Raw genomic sequence first — 19,588 nt, forward strand, 5'->3', positions numbered from 1 at the left:
CCATGACTAATTTTTACACTTGGAATGTGCTGCTCTCTGGAGAAAAATTTCTGAGCTACTATTTCTACATCGCTTTCAGATCTCACTGCTCTGATTTTTTTAGTATTAGATTTATAGAATTTAATAAAAGCTCATTTTTATATTTACATTGATTATGTACATCATATAGAAGATTTTCTGTATGTATCTTACGATCGATAAAGGGGAACAATAAAATCAAAATCATGTAATGAATATTCAAGATTAGTTGATCTGACAACAGTGGACTGTCTGGGGAATGGGAGGGAGATGGGAAAGGGGGATTCTGAGGGGCCCCCCTCCCCGCGTACGCATGCAGGTTGTTACTTGTTTTCGTGTTTTGTTTTTTCAACAGTTTCGAAAACTCTTCCTCGCTCGGAAGTTCGGCGGAATTTCGTTAGACTTGGAAACAAATATTCTCCTAGTAAATGATACGATTTCGTCCTCGTGAATCCTTCGCTATCTGTGGAATCAAATTATTTTATTAGTTGTGTTTAAAAGTGCCTGGTTTTCATTCGATCTTCTGTCTTTTGCCGTATCTTTCCGTATGTACGTAACAGTCTGAATCCCTCTTGCATTCAACGATCCCTCCAAAGTAATCATCACACTTCATTCAGTCGGATTCCAATTTCAATTTCATTAAAATTGAAGTTTATCACAGTGGTTGTGCGTTTTTTGTGCAGTGGTCAGAGAAGTGAATAATTTATTGTGAACCATCTTTTGTGTGTTTTCTTCTGGAATGCTGTTGAATCTCTGGATACCTGGACTCATTCTGTGATACCTAGAAGGTGAGCATTTTCATTCAATCTAGAATTTTAAGTCTATAAATGTTTTATTTATTACACCCTGTAACTCATTGTCTGGTAAAACACAGCACTCTGTGTTCATCACTTCTGATGACTTGTTCACTGATTGAATCCTGTTGGAATTTCTTCATTTGCGTGCGGTCAGAAATCAGTATTGGCATTGAGAGCTTATGTTTTAGCAAGTTTTTTCCTCTCTTGAAATACTGCAAGAAAATTGAGCGCACAAATGGAGAACTGAATTTTTAATTTCAATCACACCTAGGAATCCAGAACACAGCTTTCGAAAGGGTGAGGTGTTGCTTTTTCCATTTCCATCGCAAACTGTGACCTTGTCCTATTAATTGCGGGGTTGCTGTCTTTCAGGACACCCATTAACTTAATCCAGGGTAAAATTTTTTCCACACCATCTTTCAGTTTTACAGGGTATCTATTCTGTAGCTTTGAAGTACCTTTTAGCGACTCCAACAGGTGGCTGAAATGCAATATTGAGATAGCACAAACAAGGTATTTGAAATTTTAACAGGCAGTAATTGTTTGAATAAGCTTGGAAGCTCAGTTTAATATCATACATAAATGAAGTATGCTGCGTTACACCTACCAGCTTCTTCAGACTTTACCTTAACGGAGTGCTTTGAAGGATGACTTTGGCCAATCTACGAATTGACATTTCAGTTTGTTCCCACAGCAAACCCCCTGTTCACCAATTTAATCAATGCCACCTACCTATACCTGGTCGTTTGAAGTTATCTGGTCAAAGCTGCGGAGAACATACAGGATTATAAAGGGTGGACCTCAATAATTGTTATTTTTACTTGAGAAAGTGTATTAGTTCCGGGCATGAAATTTTTAGTTGAATTTCTATGCAAGTTGGATCAAATGAAAAAAATTTGTATCCTAGAATCTCATTCTAAAAGAAGGGAAAATTTATTCAAAATTTGCCAATACAGGTAACGTTTCCTTCCGCAGTGTTTATTACTGCCATACAATGCTGAAAGAGACGCTTATAAATCCATGTAAAATGTTTACATTTCATCCTACAATCAGAGTTGCATAAATTACTAACACACTCACATGATTACTTACATGGCCAGGGATGCTAAGTAGGAATTGGTTTAATTTACAGTATACTAATTGAAAATGTGATAATTTTGATATTCCGGACTGAAATGTGATGATTTACCTTCAACACCAGTTAAAACGGACAGAACTACATTCTTTCTTGAGCTAGAAGCTAAATTGTTGGATTTTGCAAACCTCTCAGCCGATAGTGTTTTATCAAGTGAAATCTAACGCAAATAATACCAATCTGAATGGTCATCCATACTTATGCGATCAACCCATCATCAGGCGTATTTTAGGAGACAAAGCACCAGATATCCCACTTTGCACTCTCTTTTCTCAAAAAGACAGATGAATAATTACTGTGTGCGTTTTCCTTGATATTGACTTTTTTTGGCTAGAAACGCATTTGACTTTTAATATTAGTCCAACAATAGGTAACGACTCAAATTAAAATTCATATAATTTGAGAATTTCTCTGAAGAAACTTCCCTCTACGAATATTTTGCAAGGGTTTTGAATGAGTAGTAATTTTTTGCCTCCAAGTAGACTCTCTACAGACAGTTTGGAGACAGTTCTCGAGATATATTTTGTGACACGGATATCCAAATAACAAATTCCAATTCATTATCCATTATCAGCAGCAATAGTTTGTTCTCATCAAATATCAGAAAGTTCACTTCAGTTCATCTGCAAAGCTTGCAAATATTTACTCAAAAAACAGTGCCAGATTGATTATTGGAAGGATGAGCTTGTGTCTCTGCCCATTCAAATGAGATAGTCTTCAAGCCTATTGATTGAGATATTAAGGTTGACTTTTGTCCCTCCGGTCTATATTATACCAGTTCGTTAGTTCTACCAGTTGAACTAGCCAGCCAGGTTAAGTTTTTGTTATCCAATTGGAACAAACCCCAAGAGCATTCCAATGTTACTAGGATCGTGCAACTTACATTTTTTGCAATTGAATGACTGAAATCATGCTGAAAATTATATTTACTTACAAAAGTATTTTTGTCCTGAATTTATAGTGTATTGGGAGTAAAGGCTGAACCAGGCCCGCCACAAGGGGGGGGATACTGGGTCCTCGGTACCGGGGCCCGGGCCCTGGAGGGGCCCGTGACGCAGGTGACAATCCCCTACGAATTCATGTGTAATCCTTGTCTCGTAAGGAAAAGTGAAAAAATGGCCCTAAAAATTCCGCAAGATGAATGAAGTTTCAAATACACGCTAGGGCAATATAAAATTTGTCTTACTTTTTTAGAGATTCTATCTATTTTCAAGATTTTTGAGTATAAGTAGAATGATATTTTGAGTAACTGCGTTTCATTTTCTTCTGTTGTCGGATGCTAAGAGGCCCCTGTCCGGGCATTCTCGACTTCAATGGCTCAACTCCCTTGCCATAGACGTACAAAAGGGGAGTCCAGGGGCCCGGCTCCCCCTAGAATTGAAAAGTATCATCTGCCCCCCTCAAAAAAATTTTTATAGATGTTTTGAATGCAACAGTTCGAAAGTATTTGGTGCTGAAAGTAAAAAAAAGCGTAATTATTCTGCAGAAATTGATGGAAAATCTCCATCATAAGAGCTTCAAAATGCGTCCAAATATATTTAAAATTTCAAAAATTTCCCGGGGGAGGCCCCCCGGACCCCCCTCTGTGCTAGGGGCCCGGGCCAGAAATCTGGCACCAGGGCCCGAGATGGGATGTGGCGGGCCTGGGCTGAACTCATTTAGATGATCAGTTTATATTTGAAGGGAAAAAAGGATGTTCAATTTTAGCGATATTGGAACGCTCTTGGTTCCTTTTCGCAAAACGCAATCCAATTCAGTGTTCCTGATTTCTCAACAGCCGAGATTTTCCAGACAACTGGCGCGCGCGCATCCCGCCAGACGGACATTTTTTATCGGGAAGAGTGGAAGACTCAATAATCAGGAACGAACAGTGGCAAGGCGCGAATGATCGATTATCTATATCTCCCCATTCGAATCTGTGGTAAAGATTCGATTATGAAGGTGTTCGTTGCGAACACCCTGTTTATCGATCCTTTTCCTTGTGTACAAACGGCAGATCAATCGATATATCGCAAAACGCCGCGCAACTAGGAACGAACATGAGTGTATATGATTTTAATATCGAAAAAAACCAACAGGAAACGGATATCAACAGTGATTAGAGCAGAACATGATGCGCAAATAAAATGTATGAAAAAATTAAGGACGTGCAATAACCGCACGAGATAAAAGTATTCAGTGGCGAGGCGTGAATGATCGATTATCTACATTTCCCCATTTGAAGCTATGGTAAAGAATCGATTAAGTATCATAGTGTTCGTTGCAAACACCCCGGACATCGATCCTTCTCCATGGGTTTAAATGACAGATCAATCGATGTATCGCTAAGCACGCCACTGAAAGTATTGCACGTTGCCGATTTCCGAGAAAATCATAATTTAACAGGAATAGACTGATTTCATCTGAAACGCGCCAAGTTACATTTTTGAAGAAGCAAATGAGTTAGAAGCAGTTTTGCAAGCCTTATACGTCCTTTTACCTAATGAGCTCTCAATTCTGCCGTGCTAAGGAAGAACGCCGTATGAACTTTTGAGAGTTGCCAACTTTCCTGCCACATACAACATGTAGTTTTGACGACATTCATGCATATTCTCCCTTGAAATTTTCAGATACTTCAAATTAAATTGCGTACAAAATGTTTGAAAATTTTGGAAAATAATATTCGCAATTTTCCCAGTAAATTCGGTTTTTATCGGCGGAAACGTGGCAATGTCTGAAGGCTCCTACGACGTTCTTCCTTACAATAAGTACGGCAGAAATGGTGCATGGTGCATTCGGAGTCAAAATCGGCAACCGTGTAACATGTATCAAATTTACACCGCAGCTCTGCCGCGCTAAGGAAAAACAACGTATGAGCCTTCAGGCGTTGCCAAATTTTCTTCGATAAAACACGGATTCCCTGGTAACCTTATGAATATTTTTCTTCCAATTTTTCAGAGAATTTTGTTCGTATTTCGATCTAAAGTTCCTGAAAATGTCAAGGAAAAATATTCATAACATTCCTCAAAAATAAACATTTTATCGGAGGAAATTTGGCAACTCTCGAATGTTCATACGGCGTTTTTCCTTAGCACGGCAGAGCTATACCGTACGATCTGACATGCGAAAAAACCAAATCAATGCAGAAAAAAAACTCCTTTCCTCTCAGCTCAAGACAGGAAGTCACGGATCCGGCGAAAAAAATTTTGAAAGAGGGGGGGAGGGTGCAGAAATTTTCCAAGAATCAACTCGAAATCAAAATGCGCGCAGCTGTTGGAGTCATTCGCGGACGTGTGACGCTGCGAAGCGATTTAATTAATCGTCTGAGCGATTAAGAAAGTGTCAGGGTAATTAGAAAAAAACACAAACGGCGGGTAAAAAATGGGCGCCTTCCAGGAGGGATGTCGCGGCGGGTCCCGCGCCATCAAGATGGGACGCTTCGTTGCGGTTATGAATTATGTCACATCCGTTTTAACTTTTCGAGCTGGCTCGCTCTTGGTGTCCGTACCGTACGCCCAGGTTGTCTCCCTGCGTGTAACCCAGTTTTTATCATCCTTCATTCAGTCTAGAGTGTCTACTATAAGACGGACATATCAATAATGGAGATGTTGCATGTGTGAGGGATTTGCGATTTGACTGTTGATTCTTCTGTAAAAGTTCGCGAGAAACACGATGGTGCCTCTGGTTTTCTCTGAAATCAACTCCCAAGCTCAAAAAAAGCTCTCGAGTTGAGGCCAATATGGAGGGGATATCCCACGCTATCCTGAGAGTCCACCTCTACATCAAGACAAACTCTCCATGCTAAGATAGGGAGCAAATACTTTAGCAGGGTTGCCGTGTTTTCAGTTTTGGAGTCCCCGAATAAAGTGGAAGCCCTGCTAATGTATTTGCTCCCTATCTTTGCATGGAGAGTTGTTTTGATGTACAGGTGGACTCTCAGGATAGCGTGGGATATCCCCTCCATTTTGGCCTCAACTTGAGAGCTAGCTGTTTTTGAGCTTGGAAGATGATTTCAGAGAAAACCAGTAGCACCATCGTGTTTCTCTCTAACTTTTACATAAGAATCAACAGTGAAATCGCAAATTCCTCACACATGCAACATCTCCATTTTGAGGTTAGGTCATTGAGCTTTTACTTAAGGCAGAACAAGGCAGCGCTGCCTTTTTATTTTATCTAAAGATTCCGAAATAATTCCGATTTCTGGAAACATATTCTTAGTTGCAAAAGCTCCGAGAAAAATTCCGTAATTCGCCCGGATTTAGTTCCGAAGATCGTCAAAGTTGATCAAAACGCCCCTAAATTTGATCAAATAAATGGTCAAACAGGCGAAAAACCGCAAACGAGGAAATTCCGAAAACAGCTGAAAATTCCGGGAATTCAGAGGATTCCGGAAAAGTTTCGATTATTTGAAAAGTTCCGATTTTCATGGTAGGTGTACAACAATCTCAGCCCGGTTTGATTTCGGTTAGATTCCGGTCGAGTTGATTGCATTGCATAGAAACAATCGAAAAAGAAGACAAAGACCTGCAATAAAGTCAGTGAACTAGACCGCTTCGTCGCACGGGCGCGGAGGTCCAGACAGCGGCGAGTGAGGGGGCGATCATTTTATTCTGACCTGATTCTTCTGGAACTGATTGAACTGATTAATTTCAATTTTTCACCCACCACGGGCCACTGGGCCGATCGTGCCCGGTGTTGCTAATGCATCGGTAGCCGTTCAACTCATTGTTAGTCGGGAATCTTTTGGCTCAGCTGTAGCAAATTGTTTACACTTTGAACGATAAAGGATGGGAAAGGAACAATGCTCGATTGAGAAGCCCACGAAAATCGTTGTAAGGCGCGATTTAACTCACGTTGAGTATTGCGTTCCCTGTGACCGAACAGTCCAAAGTTGACGTGACCCATATGTAATAAAAACGTTAATATCTTAATTAAGAGGTTGTTTCAGTACACTGGAAAAAAATTCATTGGATCTAGAGTCCAGACTCTTAAAAACATCGACAAGAAAAAATACGCTTGATTCAATCGGATTTTTGCTTAAATCAAGAACCAAGACTCTTAATTTGAGCGGATTTCCTTTTGATTCAAGCAAAAATCTGATTGAATCAAGAGTATTTTTTCTTGTCAATGTTTTCAAGAGTCTGGACTCTAGATCCAATGTGTATTTTTTTTTTTTTTTTTTTCTAGTGTAATTTTTAATGCTAGAATCGTGTTCTACGTGAAATCTTGGTTGAGAAACATGTTGGTTTTAGACTGTTTTAATTTGTACCTTGTTGAGTGGTCCGTCTCAGCAAATCGAGGCATACTTGCTTATTCGGGGACTTTTTCTTACCAATAAGGAAACTTCACGAAATCCCGCCCACCGTCAGATTTTATTAGGTTATTGTGTGTTATGTAAACGTGGTTCATGCCACGCAGAGGAACGAATGAAAGTTAAAGACTTTGAATGAGAGGATGCTGCTTGGTCGGCCGTTGCAGCCGTTGCTCTAATCAAGGCCGCAAATAAATCATTCAGTTATACCGTTCGCTACCGCACCAACTGACATGCTGCAGTTTGCCAGGTCGATCGCTACATCATGTACAGCTCGCTTTTCTTAACTTTTCCGGCGGTCTTAAAAACCTGGAGACACGGGTGCAAATTGCACCAGGCTTCTGCAGTTTTCCAGGAGGCCTCCGCAATTTTTTGCCACGCCATTGTTTTCGCTATAAGGTACCACTACACAATCACAATACATACACTACAATCTACACTAGAACTTTGCGTATTTTGCTTCCTATATAACCCCTAAACCGATACCACGATACCACACTCCTATCTATGCTCGTTATCGTCTACACCCACTGTGACTGCAGCTCTGAGTCGATTGTTGGATCGTTATTAAACGACTTCCATCGATGAATAGCATTTCCAAGATAGGGATGTATCGATCGATAGTGATGACAATTATGACAACGTTCGATAACGGTTTATAGATCAACCCGCAGGAGCTAATCGAGCGCTGTGTGGCGTCTATCTGATTTCGTCAATCGCACTAAATGAGTTGGCTATTCTTTACGAGCGATTTATGTTGAATCTTTCGTTCTAATTTGGGAGGATTGAGGCACGATTTAAGAGGGGAATCAGATCCTAAATAATTGAAATGATATCCAAATAATAGAAACAGAGGCGAGGAACCAGTCAGAATTAAAATTTTCCATCAGTTTTTTCCGCCCGAATTTTGGGCGAGAAATTATGAGCGGGCGCCTTGGAACGCACTGACTTAAATAAAAGGACCTAATGAGGGGGCAGTGACAAAGTGTTCAAAGACATGTTTAACATTACTGAACAAAATTGTCTTTGATTTAAAATTTTAGAATCAAAGTTAGAAAAGTTGCAAAAGAAGAAATTCCTAACAATTTCACTTTTCCTTGTCATTTAGTCATACACATGAGAATCAAAAATCAATCACTAAAACCCTCTCTTACAGATTACTCGGTTGACTTTTGAGGCCATGATTGCATGTTGAACCAATCGATATCGATGTATCGCAGCGATGGTACGCATGTTCGATATATCGAATACTTTCCATTAAAAGCAATGGGCCCCGAGATTTTAATCGAATCGATCCTCAGTCATTGAGCACTTCCTGCGTAAACGCTGGGCCCACCGCGGCCGAAACTTTACACAACCGTGGTCCGAGTCAAGTCCTAAACCAGCCAAGTGGCCGAATTATCAGACAGCCCCCCACTTCTACAACCACTGCCTTTCAGAGTGTATCACGGGCCGTTAAGTGTTCCATGTTGGAGTCCATAAGTGCTCGACATTAATTGGTTTAAGTCCCCGTCTCTGATTCGAGTGTTCGACTCGTGCTGGGCTTTCACCGGTTCGAGCTGGTTGCTTACGCTTGGTGTGGGATGGAAAAAGATAGGACATGGATTTTTTCCTTTTTTAAATTTTTATTACTTATATATTTGTTTACTGAATTTTTTATGCCGCACTGCTGAAATCGCGCATGGAGACGGCCCGTGGCCGTAATTAACTGATTTAGTGGCTACGTCATTTGATTCATGGTCGTTAAATATAGTGGCGAAGCGTGAATGATCGAATATCGATATTTTCCCATTTGAAGCTATGGTGAAAAATCGATTATTTAGGTGTTCGTCGCGATCACCCTATCTATCGATCTTTTTCCGTTAGTTTAAATGGCAAATCAATCGATATATCGCAAAGTATACGCCACGGTCGCCACGCCACTGTTTAAACAGTACTGGTCTTAAAAAACGCGTCAAAACGATCAATGATAGTTCATTTGTTGTGGGGGATTATCGAATACATCGATAGGATTGCAACAGTCGGGAAATACCGGGAAATGTCAGGGAATTTTAAAAAGTCAGGGTGAACCTGGAAATGTCAGGGAAAATGGTGCAAGTATCTCGGAAAAATTGTTAATTCATCTTTAATTGCCTTCTAGAACGGGTTCAACGTCACGAACAACAAGTTTTGCCTGAAAACTTTTTCAAATTATGTCTCTTTAACCGTCTGACCAAACTTTAGGGTTGCTACAATCAGGGAAAATTGGAAAATGTCAGGGAATTTTAAAAAGTCAGGAAAAATGACGAAAATGTCGGGGAAAAATTGTATAGTCACCTTTATTTCCTCTCTAGAATGGGTTTGACGTGTTGATGTGTTCGAACGACAAATTTTCCCCGAAAACCATTTCAAAGCATGTCTTCTTAAGCATCTGCATGTCCTCAATGGTCAGGGATCTTTCCACTACGTGACAAAGAAATCAAGAAATGTCAGGGAATTTCATTCTCTAAATTCTGTGGCAACCGTGATATCTTTTTATTTGGAAATTTATTTGGAAATATATTTTACTTTATGGAATTTTATTTGAATTTGTCCGGGAAATGTTAGGGAAATCCATTTTTTAAATCTGTGGCAACCCTGCAAATGACGTCGTCCCCAAAGAAAGCTGTTAAAAAAATTAACCGCCAAAACGTGACCCTACGACTCGAGCAGTAGCCTCAAAATCTCATGCTTGAAGTTTTATCAGCTTCATTAATTTTTGTTTATTTTTCAAGCAGTTGTAAGTATTTAGATCGTGGGTATGTTAGTTATTCTCGTCCGAGGTCGACAAACAACGACACAGGACACAGCAAACTCACCGAGGTTGGTGGCCTCTAGTGGCTGGCCATGGGTGAATCCGGAAGGCAGTGCGCGAAGCATCCTTCTTGCATTGCATCCGCGGGTGCTTGGTTATCAGTGCGTGAACAACTTTGTAATGTCGAATCTGTTATGCGCTCGTCATCCCAATCAGGATGTTTGTTATCTTAAATACTAGAACTGACCCGATGAAAATGAAAAGTTAACCCAATGGCTCATTGTCTGTTGCGCTCGAAGACAAGAGACTCGCCACTGGCCCCCAGCGGGCCGATTATTGAAACTGATAGACAAAGCTGTAGACAAAGACGATAAAAGGGATTTGGAGGGATCCTATTGGTGGAAACGCGTGGTGGCAATGGACATAGGAGGTAGGTAATGGACTAACTGACGGCAACCCACGAGAAATCTGACAGTTAGTCCATCATTTTCTTCCTTAGTCTATACGAACCAATCATGTCAACCAATAGGATCGCTCTATACTCCCTATGTCTTCTTTGTCTATCGCTTTGTCTATCAGTTTCAGTAATCGGCCCGCTGGCGGCAGGTGGAAGCTTTTACTTTCGAGAATTCCAAACTGTCTAATGGACAATTATAAGGGAGCAACAGTCATCACTTTTTTCGGCTGTTGACCTACCTACATGGTGGATGATGAGCTTCGGGTGACGTCATGAGCCAAACAAGTTTCCCGAACTTCGGTTGTTTGCGAAACGAAACTGCCAACACGTTGTTAACCATAAACCAAGTAGGTAGGTCAACAGTTGAATATTGAAGTCCCGAAAGTAAAAGCTTCCACCATGGCCAAGATACTAGTGGAGGGTCTCTTGTCTCTGAACACGCAATATTTACGGCAACACACCCAACGCAAACCACACGCAAACCACCCAAGTTTGAAATCTTAAAGAGTGAATTAGCACTAGAATCACTAGTTATTGATCAGTTTTTATCTCTTAAAATCTGATTTTGAGTCAATTGTCTCTAGCTACGCTGGTCACAGAATTGTGTTTTGATGCTTGATTCTTGTAGATTAGCTAAAGGCCCAAATAACAACTTTCTACGTTCAATATTAACCGAGATATCGCGCTTTGAAAATTTCGATTTACAGGGTGTCGAGAATTACGGAATTTCCTGAACGTCCGGAAAGAGTACTGACCTTTCAAGGCCGGTACGGAAATTCTGAAAAAGTGTGGAAATACTGCAAGAAGGTCCAGAATTTTTTCAAGTTTTTGTCATTTTTGTCGCAATTTGAGCGAGGAATTCAAAGTTTGAAATATTTCGATTTTCGTCAAATGGAAGTACCTACTGAAAAGTCCTGAATTTTTCTGTTGAAGAGGTACTGATTTTCTCGGGAATTTACTGAAAAAGTACTGTAAAAGTACTGATTTTCGTTTAGCCTGTGTTAGTGGACATCCTGGATTTATGACGTCATCCACCGCGGTAGTGACACCCCTGATTCCTTCCACCTTGCTTTCATCAATCGGACACATAATTACACTGGTTACTCAACGTGAAACTCAGAAAATTTTAAAATTGCGCGAAGCGCCCTCGGGGGTTGAGCTGCGTAATGACTAGTGAATTAAATATAAGAGGAATGCGAGAAACACAAATAAATACGTCCATTTTTTCGGCAACGCCGCGCCGTCTGAATCCTGAAGTAACACTCGAGTTATTTTTCCATCAAGTCAGAAAAAGTCAGCGGAGCTGATCAGCGATCGCTCCATTTGATGCGGAACTATCTCGCTGACTGCATAATGTAACTGGGTGAAGATGCTGATTGCGAGTCTCGGAGAGAAATTGTGACATGGTTCGCTTTGCGATGTATCGATCCACATGCCATTAAAACGTATGTAAAAGATCGATTATCAGGGCGTTCACAACGGACACCCTAATAATCGATTCTCTATCGTAGATTGAAAATTTCAATCTACGGCGTGGCGTGCCATGCGATATATCGATTGATCTGCATTTAAACACGTGGAAAAGGATCGATTGTCAGGGATGTTCGCAACGAACACCTTAATAATCGATTCTTTACCGTAGTTTCAAATGGGGAAATGTCGATATATATCGAAGCACGCCACGCCACTGTTTTCATTTCATCCCATTTCAAATTGAAATGGGATGAAATCGATAGTCGATTGTCATGCCTCGCCACTGGAGAGAAACTGATGCAATGTCCCTCAAAACAAAAGAAAAGCAATCGATAGAAGGAGAGAAAATGTATGCATCAGGGTGGCTATAGCAAGAGAGAATCGAGGAAAGCAAGGGAAAAGAAGAAAATGACCCAGTACACAAGGAATAATTGTGTTCACGAAATTAGCGAATGTTCACGTACCGCGGCCCTAGCTTCAGTCTTTTTCCCTACAGTCGGATCCAAGCATTTAAAAAAAAAAAAAAAAATTCTGCTGTACACGGTTCGTATCTAAAACTATAAAGCCATCTCATAAATAAATGACAATAACACTTTCTGTGAAAAATGGTGTTTCGAAAGATATCTCTTCTTTGCTCGCTCTTTCCAAACCACCTTTGGTGGTTTGCATCTTCTAAACCGGACCTCAGTAGATATTCCATACATCCTGAATCTTCAAGTCTCACCCTCGTGAAGTCACAAGAAAAGTGTGTGACATTTAAGAGGAGTGAATCACTGCATTTATCTCAGTCTCAAGTTTCGCTCATTATCATTCTCATTCTCTTCGGTTTTACAGCAAACGGTAAACGTGGAACGTTTGCTTATAGTCTTAGGTGTCACGTACGCCAACTGCCTGGAACTCACCTTATCGATATTTCCATGGACTGGTGTAATACTGCCCAGCAAACCAAAACCACTTAAATTCAATTGAAACCCGTATCAAGAATCGCTGTTTTTACATCTGTAGAAACTAGGTAATGATGGTGCTTTGCCGTGTTCGTCACTCTGACTCACCCGAAGTAAAGGAAATTCTGCTGTGTCCGAGTACGATTTTCTTTCTGCCGAGATCAGCAAATATCCTGGGAAAATTAAACGATAGAACGACGTAAATCCAATCGATACCCATATTAAGAATCGATGTTTTTACAACAAAAGGAACTAATGATTTTGCTTTGTTTGTGTGTCACTCTGACTCACCGGCAAAAGGAAGGAAGCTCTGACTTGTCCATGTAAGATTTTTTTTTATTTCCCGAGATCAGCAAATATCTTGGGGAAATTACCCGATAGAACAACGTATATCCAATTGAAACCCGTATGTGCTTTGCGATTGCGTGTTTGGCACTCTGACTAACCCAAAATAAAGGAGGCATTGCTTTGTCAGAGTAATGTTTTTTTTATTTTTTTATTATTTTTTTTTATTTATTTATTATTTTTTTTTTTTAACCAAGATCAGCAAATATCTTGAGGAAATTACACGATACATCAGTGGTTTGCACTCATGATGTCTAGCACCCGGAAAAACCGGGAATACCAAAATAAAAAAATTGATTTATTTTTCTCCACACAAGAAGACACTCCAGGGTAAAATTGAAGAGAAAATAATTCCCGAGCTTTCATCCAGGAATTTTTTCGTGAGGATCAGGAAAATTCGGAAAAATATCTGGGAAGAAAGCAAAATCAAGAAGTTTAGATACCAAGCCTTTACGTCAAAATGCACTTGCAACGGGTCGTTTCCGTCACCATGACTCATGCAGAATAAAGAAAGCTTCTTGTCCACTCGGGGATTTTTTCGTACCACTCGTATCTTATCAACCTCAGTTCATTGATATCGAATTCAGAGCTGTGGCTATCTCCAGACTCATTGCACGGGGTTACTTGATTGTGAGTCATTTTTATTGAAACAGAATTATATTTGAAGAACATGAATTATGTATTTAAAAAATGATGATAAGTGAAGAAACGTTGTTGGACGAGACAAAGACCACTCATCCAACCACGCAAAGGTCCCTCGTAATGAATAATTGATAGATCTTGGATTTGCTGAAAGAAATGAACTGTATGCTTATTTTCTTCAAACACTAGCTACATTTTTGGAAATTTTGGGTCCAAACATTTCAAAACAATCCTGTCTATTGTTCAGAAAAAACATAACTTAATATTTTAATTTTTCATACACCATTGTGAATTTTTCCGTTTAGAAAAAAAATCCAAAATTCGCGTATCGGCCCACACGGGTTTTTGTTGTAACTGAACGCATTGAAATCGAAGTAATAACAATAAATTACTAATTATATTTTTTTTCTCCTCTGTTGCAGGTGAGTTTCGACGAGCATTCAATGTCCTAACTTGGTCTGCCTTGTAAGTTTTTTCTCTCACAAGTTTGTCCTTCCTCTGAATCAGGTGCCATTTGAGCAAATGTTTCCATTTTTTTTCTCCTTGGAACTACTTAAAGAGTTGAGCTTATCCTACCTACATTTTCCTCTTTTGTTTTTTAATGAATTTTACCCTTAAAGAATCGTCTAAATTTCTTAGAAAATGGAATTTTACTCACCATCAAAAAGATACTTGAGCTTGTCTTGCCTACATTTTCCTCTTTTGTTTTGTGATGATTTTTACCCCTAAAAAATGGTCGAAATTTCATGGAAAATGGAATTGCTTTCATCTGCAAAAGAAATGACATTTTTGGTAGGAGCTGGTAGGAGATAGTCGATTTTTTCGAGTCTGTATTCAGAAATTTTTTTTTTTACACTCAGGTCGATTCAAAATTAATTGATTTTTTAACGAAAATCGATTTTTTTCCGAAAAAAAACTCCGCATTCATGAAAGCACGTATATTCTCTGTGTACCTTTCATGTATGTTTGCGGATTGTTTGCCACAAAATCTATAAGCCTCGTCAAACGTCAGGCGAATATACTGCCTCGCTTAGGTAGAACGCCGTATGGCGTTATCAAATCTCCTCCAGTAAAATTGAAATTTTCAAAGAAACTATTGGATATATTCCTTCCAATTTTTCAGAGAATTTCACTCGAAGTTAGATTTAAAGTATGCGAAAATTTCAAGGATAAATACTCATAACTTTTCTCAAAAATTACTGTTTTATCAGGCGAAATTTGGCAACTCCTGAAAGCTCATACGGCGTCTATCCTTAGCACGGCAGTATTAGCCGAGCTTACGACGGGTTTTAGTTTTTTTTAGGAGCGGCCAACAAGTGCGCAGTGGCGCGACGTGTATGATCGATTATTATCGATATTTCCCCATTTGAAGCTATGGTCGAGAATCGATTATTAAGGTGTTCGTTGCAAACCCCCTTTATCGGTCCTTTTCTATAGGTTTAAATGGTAGATCCATCGATTTATCGCAAAACACGACACGCCACGCGGCGTGAGCAGAATAAAAATATCCTCGGCGACGTGGAGCCCGAGAATGGACACCGATCCGGACCAAAATCTACCGTGCTAAGGAAGAACGCCGTATGAGCATTCCATAGTTGCCAAATTTCCCTCGAGAAATCGTGTATTTTTGACAACATTCATGCATATTTCTCCTCGAAATTTTCAGATATTTTAGATTAAATTGCGTACAAAATCGTCGGAAAATTTTGGAAAATTATCCTCACAATTTTCCCAGTAATTTCTATTTTTATCGCAGGAAACTTGGCAACGTCTGAGGGCTCATACGACGTTCTTCCTTCGCACGGCAGGAATCCTGTCGGTCGTACGCGGGAATCGGTGGCGGAATATTTCGCCTTCGTGTCACGTTTTGAGCTCGGGAATCGCGGCGAGGTCTCGGCGAAAATAACACAATTATTCCTCAATTCGTTGCGTGATGTGTTGTTTTCCAAGTTCGTTACGATGACGAACGCGATGCGTTTTTTTTTGCCGTCCAATCGGGTTCTTCCTGCGGACTCTATCGAGTGAGGTCGGAATACACAGGGAAAAAAACACATTGGATCTAGAGTCCAGACTCTTGAAAACATTGACAAGAAAAAGGACTCACGAGTCAATCAGATTTAAGCTTAAATCAAAAGGAAATCCGCTCAAATTAAGAGGCTTGGTTCTTGATTCAAGTTTAAATCTGATTGAATCAAGAGTATTTTTTCTTGTCGATGTTTTCAAGAGTCTGGACTCTAAATCCAACGTGGTTTTTTCCAGTGAGTATACTGCCGCGTCAAGGAAAAACGCCGTATCAGGGTGTCTATTCTGCAGTGCTAAGGAAGAGCGCCGTATGAGCATTCAAGAGCTGTCAAGTTCCCCACGAAAACATGTTTATTTTTGAAGGAAATTATCAATATTTTTCTTTGAAATTTTCAGACTTTTTAGATCAAATTATGAACAAAATTATCTGAGAAATTGGAATTGGAGAAATTGCTTTTTTTCTACATTAATTATTGTGATCGTTCTGCGGAATAGGCACCTCAATCTATGGGAGCAACCCTTCTACAGCGATATTAGTTCTCCTTCAATTTGTAGTGTAGGCAACAATAGCTTTCACGTGGTCGAATAGTTGTATCATCGTGAATTTTCACGAATACTGGGAACATATTCAAGGAATATGTCTTTACTAAACTGGAAGAGGTGACTTAAACGCCATATCAATTCGCCTTCAATTTGTAGTGTAGGCAACGTTAGCTCCCACGTGGTTGAATAGTTGTATCATCGTGAATTTGCACGCATACTGGGACCGAACTCGAGGAATGTGTTTTTACTAAACGGGGAGGAAATACTTTAAACGCCATATCAGCTCGCCTTCAATTTTTAGTCCAGGCAATTCTAGATTCCACGTGGTTAAATAGCATTATGTTCACACGTGAGGGTTTGTTCGTGTGTGTATTTTCGCCCAAGCTTCCCGGGAGAGTAGATTTTAGCTGGTACTTTCTGAGAGCTTTGTTGGGAGAGGGAAATTTTTCTCTTAAATCCTTGTCAATTTCATGAAAGATTATATAGAATTCGAAATAAGTAGTTTTTCCCCCTTGAAATTACGTTTCTTGAACTGAAAAATTCTAGTATCCATACCACCGATATAGTTTGGCAATATCGGTTTTTTCCTTACTTTTTTTTTCGTTTTTGTTTTTTTGTTTCTGTACTGTTTGTACCTAGAAAACTCTTCTAGCTTTGATAGAACTCAAATATGAAAGTTTTTTTTAAAAGGCGAAAGTATGTTTGTCTGGGAACCGTAACAAATCACTAAAACAGTCATTGTTGGGAAAAAAAGGGTGTCGAAAATCGAAATTACCTTCATGATAAAGAGGAAGGGGGGGGGGGGGGGCAAAACCGCCGCGACGCGTGGCACAAACTGCTCGCTGGACCAATTTTGGCCGCTGCTGGTAAAGCTTCCATACTGCCCTCTAATGGATGTAAAATAATGGATGTCTGGCCGCCTTTTTTGCAAATGAAATATTACCTGCCTCTGCGATCGACGGAGTTACCAAATTGTTCAAGTTCTAACGAATAACCACCGAGATTTAAAGGAATGAACCGAAAATAAAACCTGTGTCCGATTTGACATTAATCGCCCGCGATAATTTATGGGTGTTCGACGCGATGTGCTCCCGAAAACTTCCCGAGAACTTACTTGCCATTAAATTCGCTGCTTGCAACACGTGTTTTAGCTCAACACTACCATGCCAAGGAAAAATGGCGTGTAAGTTGTTTGGGCGTCGACAAATTTCCCCCGAAAAATTATTCATTTTCGAGAAAAGTTGAGAATATTTTATTTTGACATCTTAGCCGATTTCCAAACGCTACGTTTAAATTTTTCGTAACAGATAGAATTTGAAATTATTTGAAAATTAGTTTTATTTGCAATTTCGATAGAGCTGATAAGTCTCTGAGAATTATTTTCCCCTGAAGTTTTCTTGTTTGAAATACTCACCACGAAAAATGTCTTTAGGTACTTAGGCACGGAAGTGTCTTTGAAATTTTGTTCTGATGTTAAATTTTTCTTCTAGGTTTTTCGGAATTCGAAATACTCAGTTTGAAAATAGTCTTCTTTGAAATTTTATTAAAACTTTAAATTCTATGAAAATTATCCGTCTTTTTAAATCCAGGTTTACTACCGGGCTAATATTGTGGATAAAATTCTGTTAAATATACAGAGAAAAGCTCCCAAAAATAATTCTCAAGTAAATCAGCATTTTACCGGAAGAGGTCTAGCAACACCCGATTGCTCATCGGCATTTTTTTCGTAGTATGGTAGACAGGCCCATGCTGACTTGCTACGGAAGAACGCCGTATGAACATTTGAGAGTTGCCAAATTTCCTCCGATAAAATGTTAAAATTTGAGGAAAGTTATGAATATTTTTCCTTTCAATTTTCAGATATTTTAGATCAAATTACAAACAAAATTATCTGATAAATTGGAAGAAAAATATTTATAAACTTTCCTGAAAACTGGTGATATGTCTGAGGAAATCTGGCAACGCCTGAAGGCTCATACGGCGTTCTTCCTCAGCACGGCAGCATGTGTGGGTGCCGCGATTCACCTGAGGAGTAATCTGAGGCAGGGATAGGATCGCTGAAACACGACAGTAAATCAGAGAAAATAGTTCGTGAAGGTTTATTAATCAAATTGATGGTCCGGTCGGCTCCCGTATTTCTTTTCGTAATTCGCTGATTCATTCTGGTTTTTTTTTTTTTTTTTTTTTTTTTTTTTTTTTTTTTTTTTTTTTTTTTTTTTTTTTTTTTTTTTATAACTATCATTTTTAAACCCAATTTATTTCATTCCTGTGAGGATGTTTTAACCGAGGCCATGACGTCACTCAATGATTCAGTGCTCTGGTTATAGGTCGACCACGCGTCCAGTCTAGTACACAGATAAATCACACACTGAAAAAAAATTCTCGGCGTTTTTACCACGGTCCGTTGGTACCCTTACCATCTCACTTTTTTTTACAAATTCTTGGTAATTTTACCAAGACAGACTGGTAAGCTTACCTAAAAACCGGTATTTTTACTGGTTTTTTTTCAGGTAAGAATACCACTTTTATTGGTAATCAATTCCCGGTAACTTTGCCATTTCATCTTGGTAATTCTACCACAATCGATAAAAAATATTGGTGTTTTTACCAAGGTCCAGTAAAATTACCGAGAAAGTTCAATAATTTTACCGAGATTTCGCGGTAAAATTACCAATTCCATAAATGGTAATTTTACCAAGAAAAAACTGGGATCAAATAGAACCCTGAATTCGTGGTAATTTTACCCTTTTCTTACTAAATATCCGAGATTTTTTTTTCAGTGCATCACCCGTTTCACCCGTTTTGTTAACAAATTACTCAATTCCTCCCTTCTTAAATTTCGTGCACAACGCGGTATGCGCATTCGAAAAAAGTCCTCCAAAAACAGAGGTTTTTTCGCTTTTTTGTGATAGGAACCTTGAGGTTTCCCTTTAGTAAAACTTTTAGATTACTTACGGAAGCTAGTTTCGGCGTTACAGTAACTGCTGACTTTATGTTGCTCAGCGTTAAAAAAATGCTTCTTTATTTTGCGAAAAGGCAAACTTTGTATGGCTTTATGTCTTTCTCGCCGCAGCGAGAAACCTTTAAAGATATGTTTTCTTCCGATAAAATAGAGCTCCGATATTCCGATCTCGATCTCCTATAGAGCT

The 19,588-nt window shown here is 39.4% G+C and overlaps 1 protein-coding gene across 1 annotated transcript in view; it reads left to right on the top strand.

Moving 5' to 3' along the window:
• The first annotated feature begins 340 nt into the window (after nt 1-340).
• drpr (multiple EGF like domains draper) overlaps nt 341-19,588 on the top strand; it is a 172,068-nt gene continuing 152,820 nt past the window's right edge. Inside the window, exon 1 of the mRNA XM_072304112.1 lies at nt 341-806. The gene's annotated coding sequence lies outside the window, so the exon portion shown is untranslated. The remainder of the gene's footprint in view (nt 807-19,588) is intronic.

The sequence above is a fragment of the Bemisia tabaci genome, chromosome 9 (assembly GCF_918797505.1).
Source record: "Bemisia tabaci chromosome 9, PGI_BMITA_v3".
In the NCBI taxonomy this organism is placed as follows: domain Eukaryota; kingdom Metazoa; phylum Arthropoda; class Insecta; order Hemiptera; family Aleyrodidae; genus Bemisia; species Bemisia tabaci.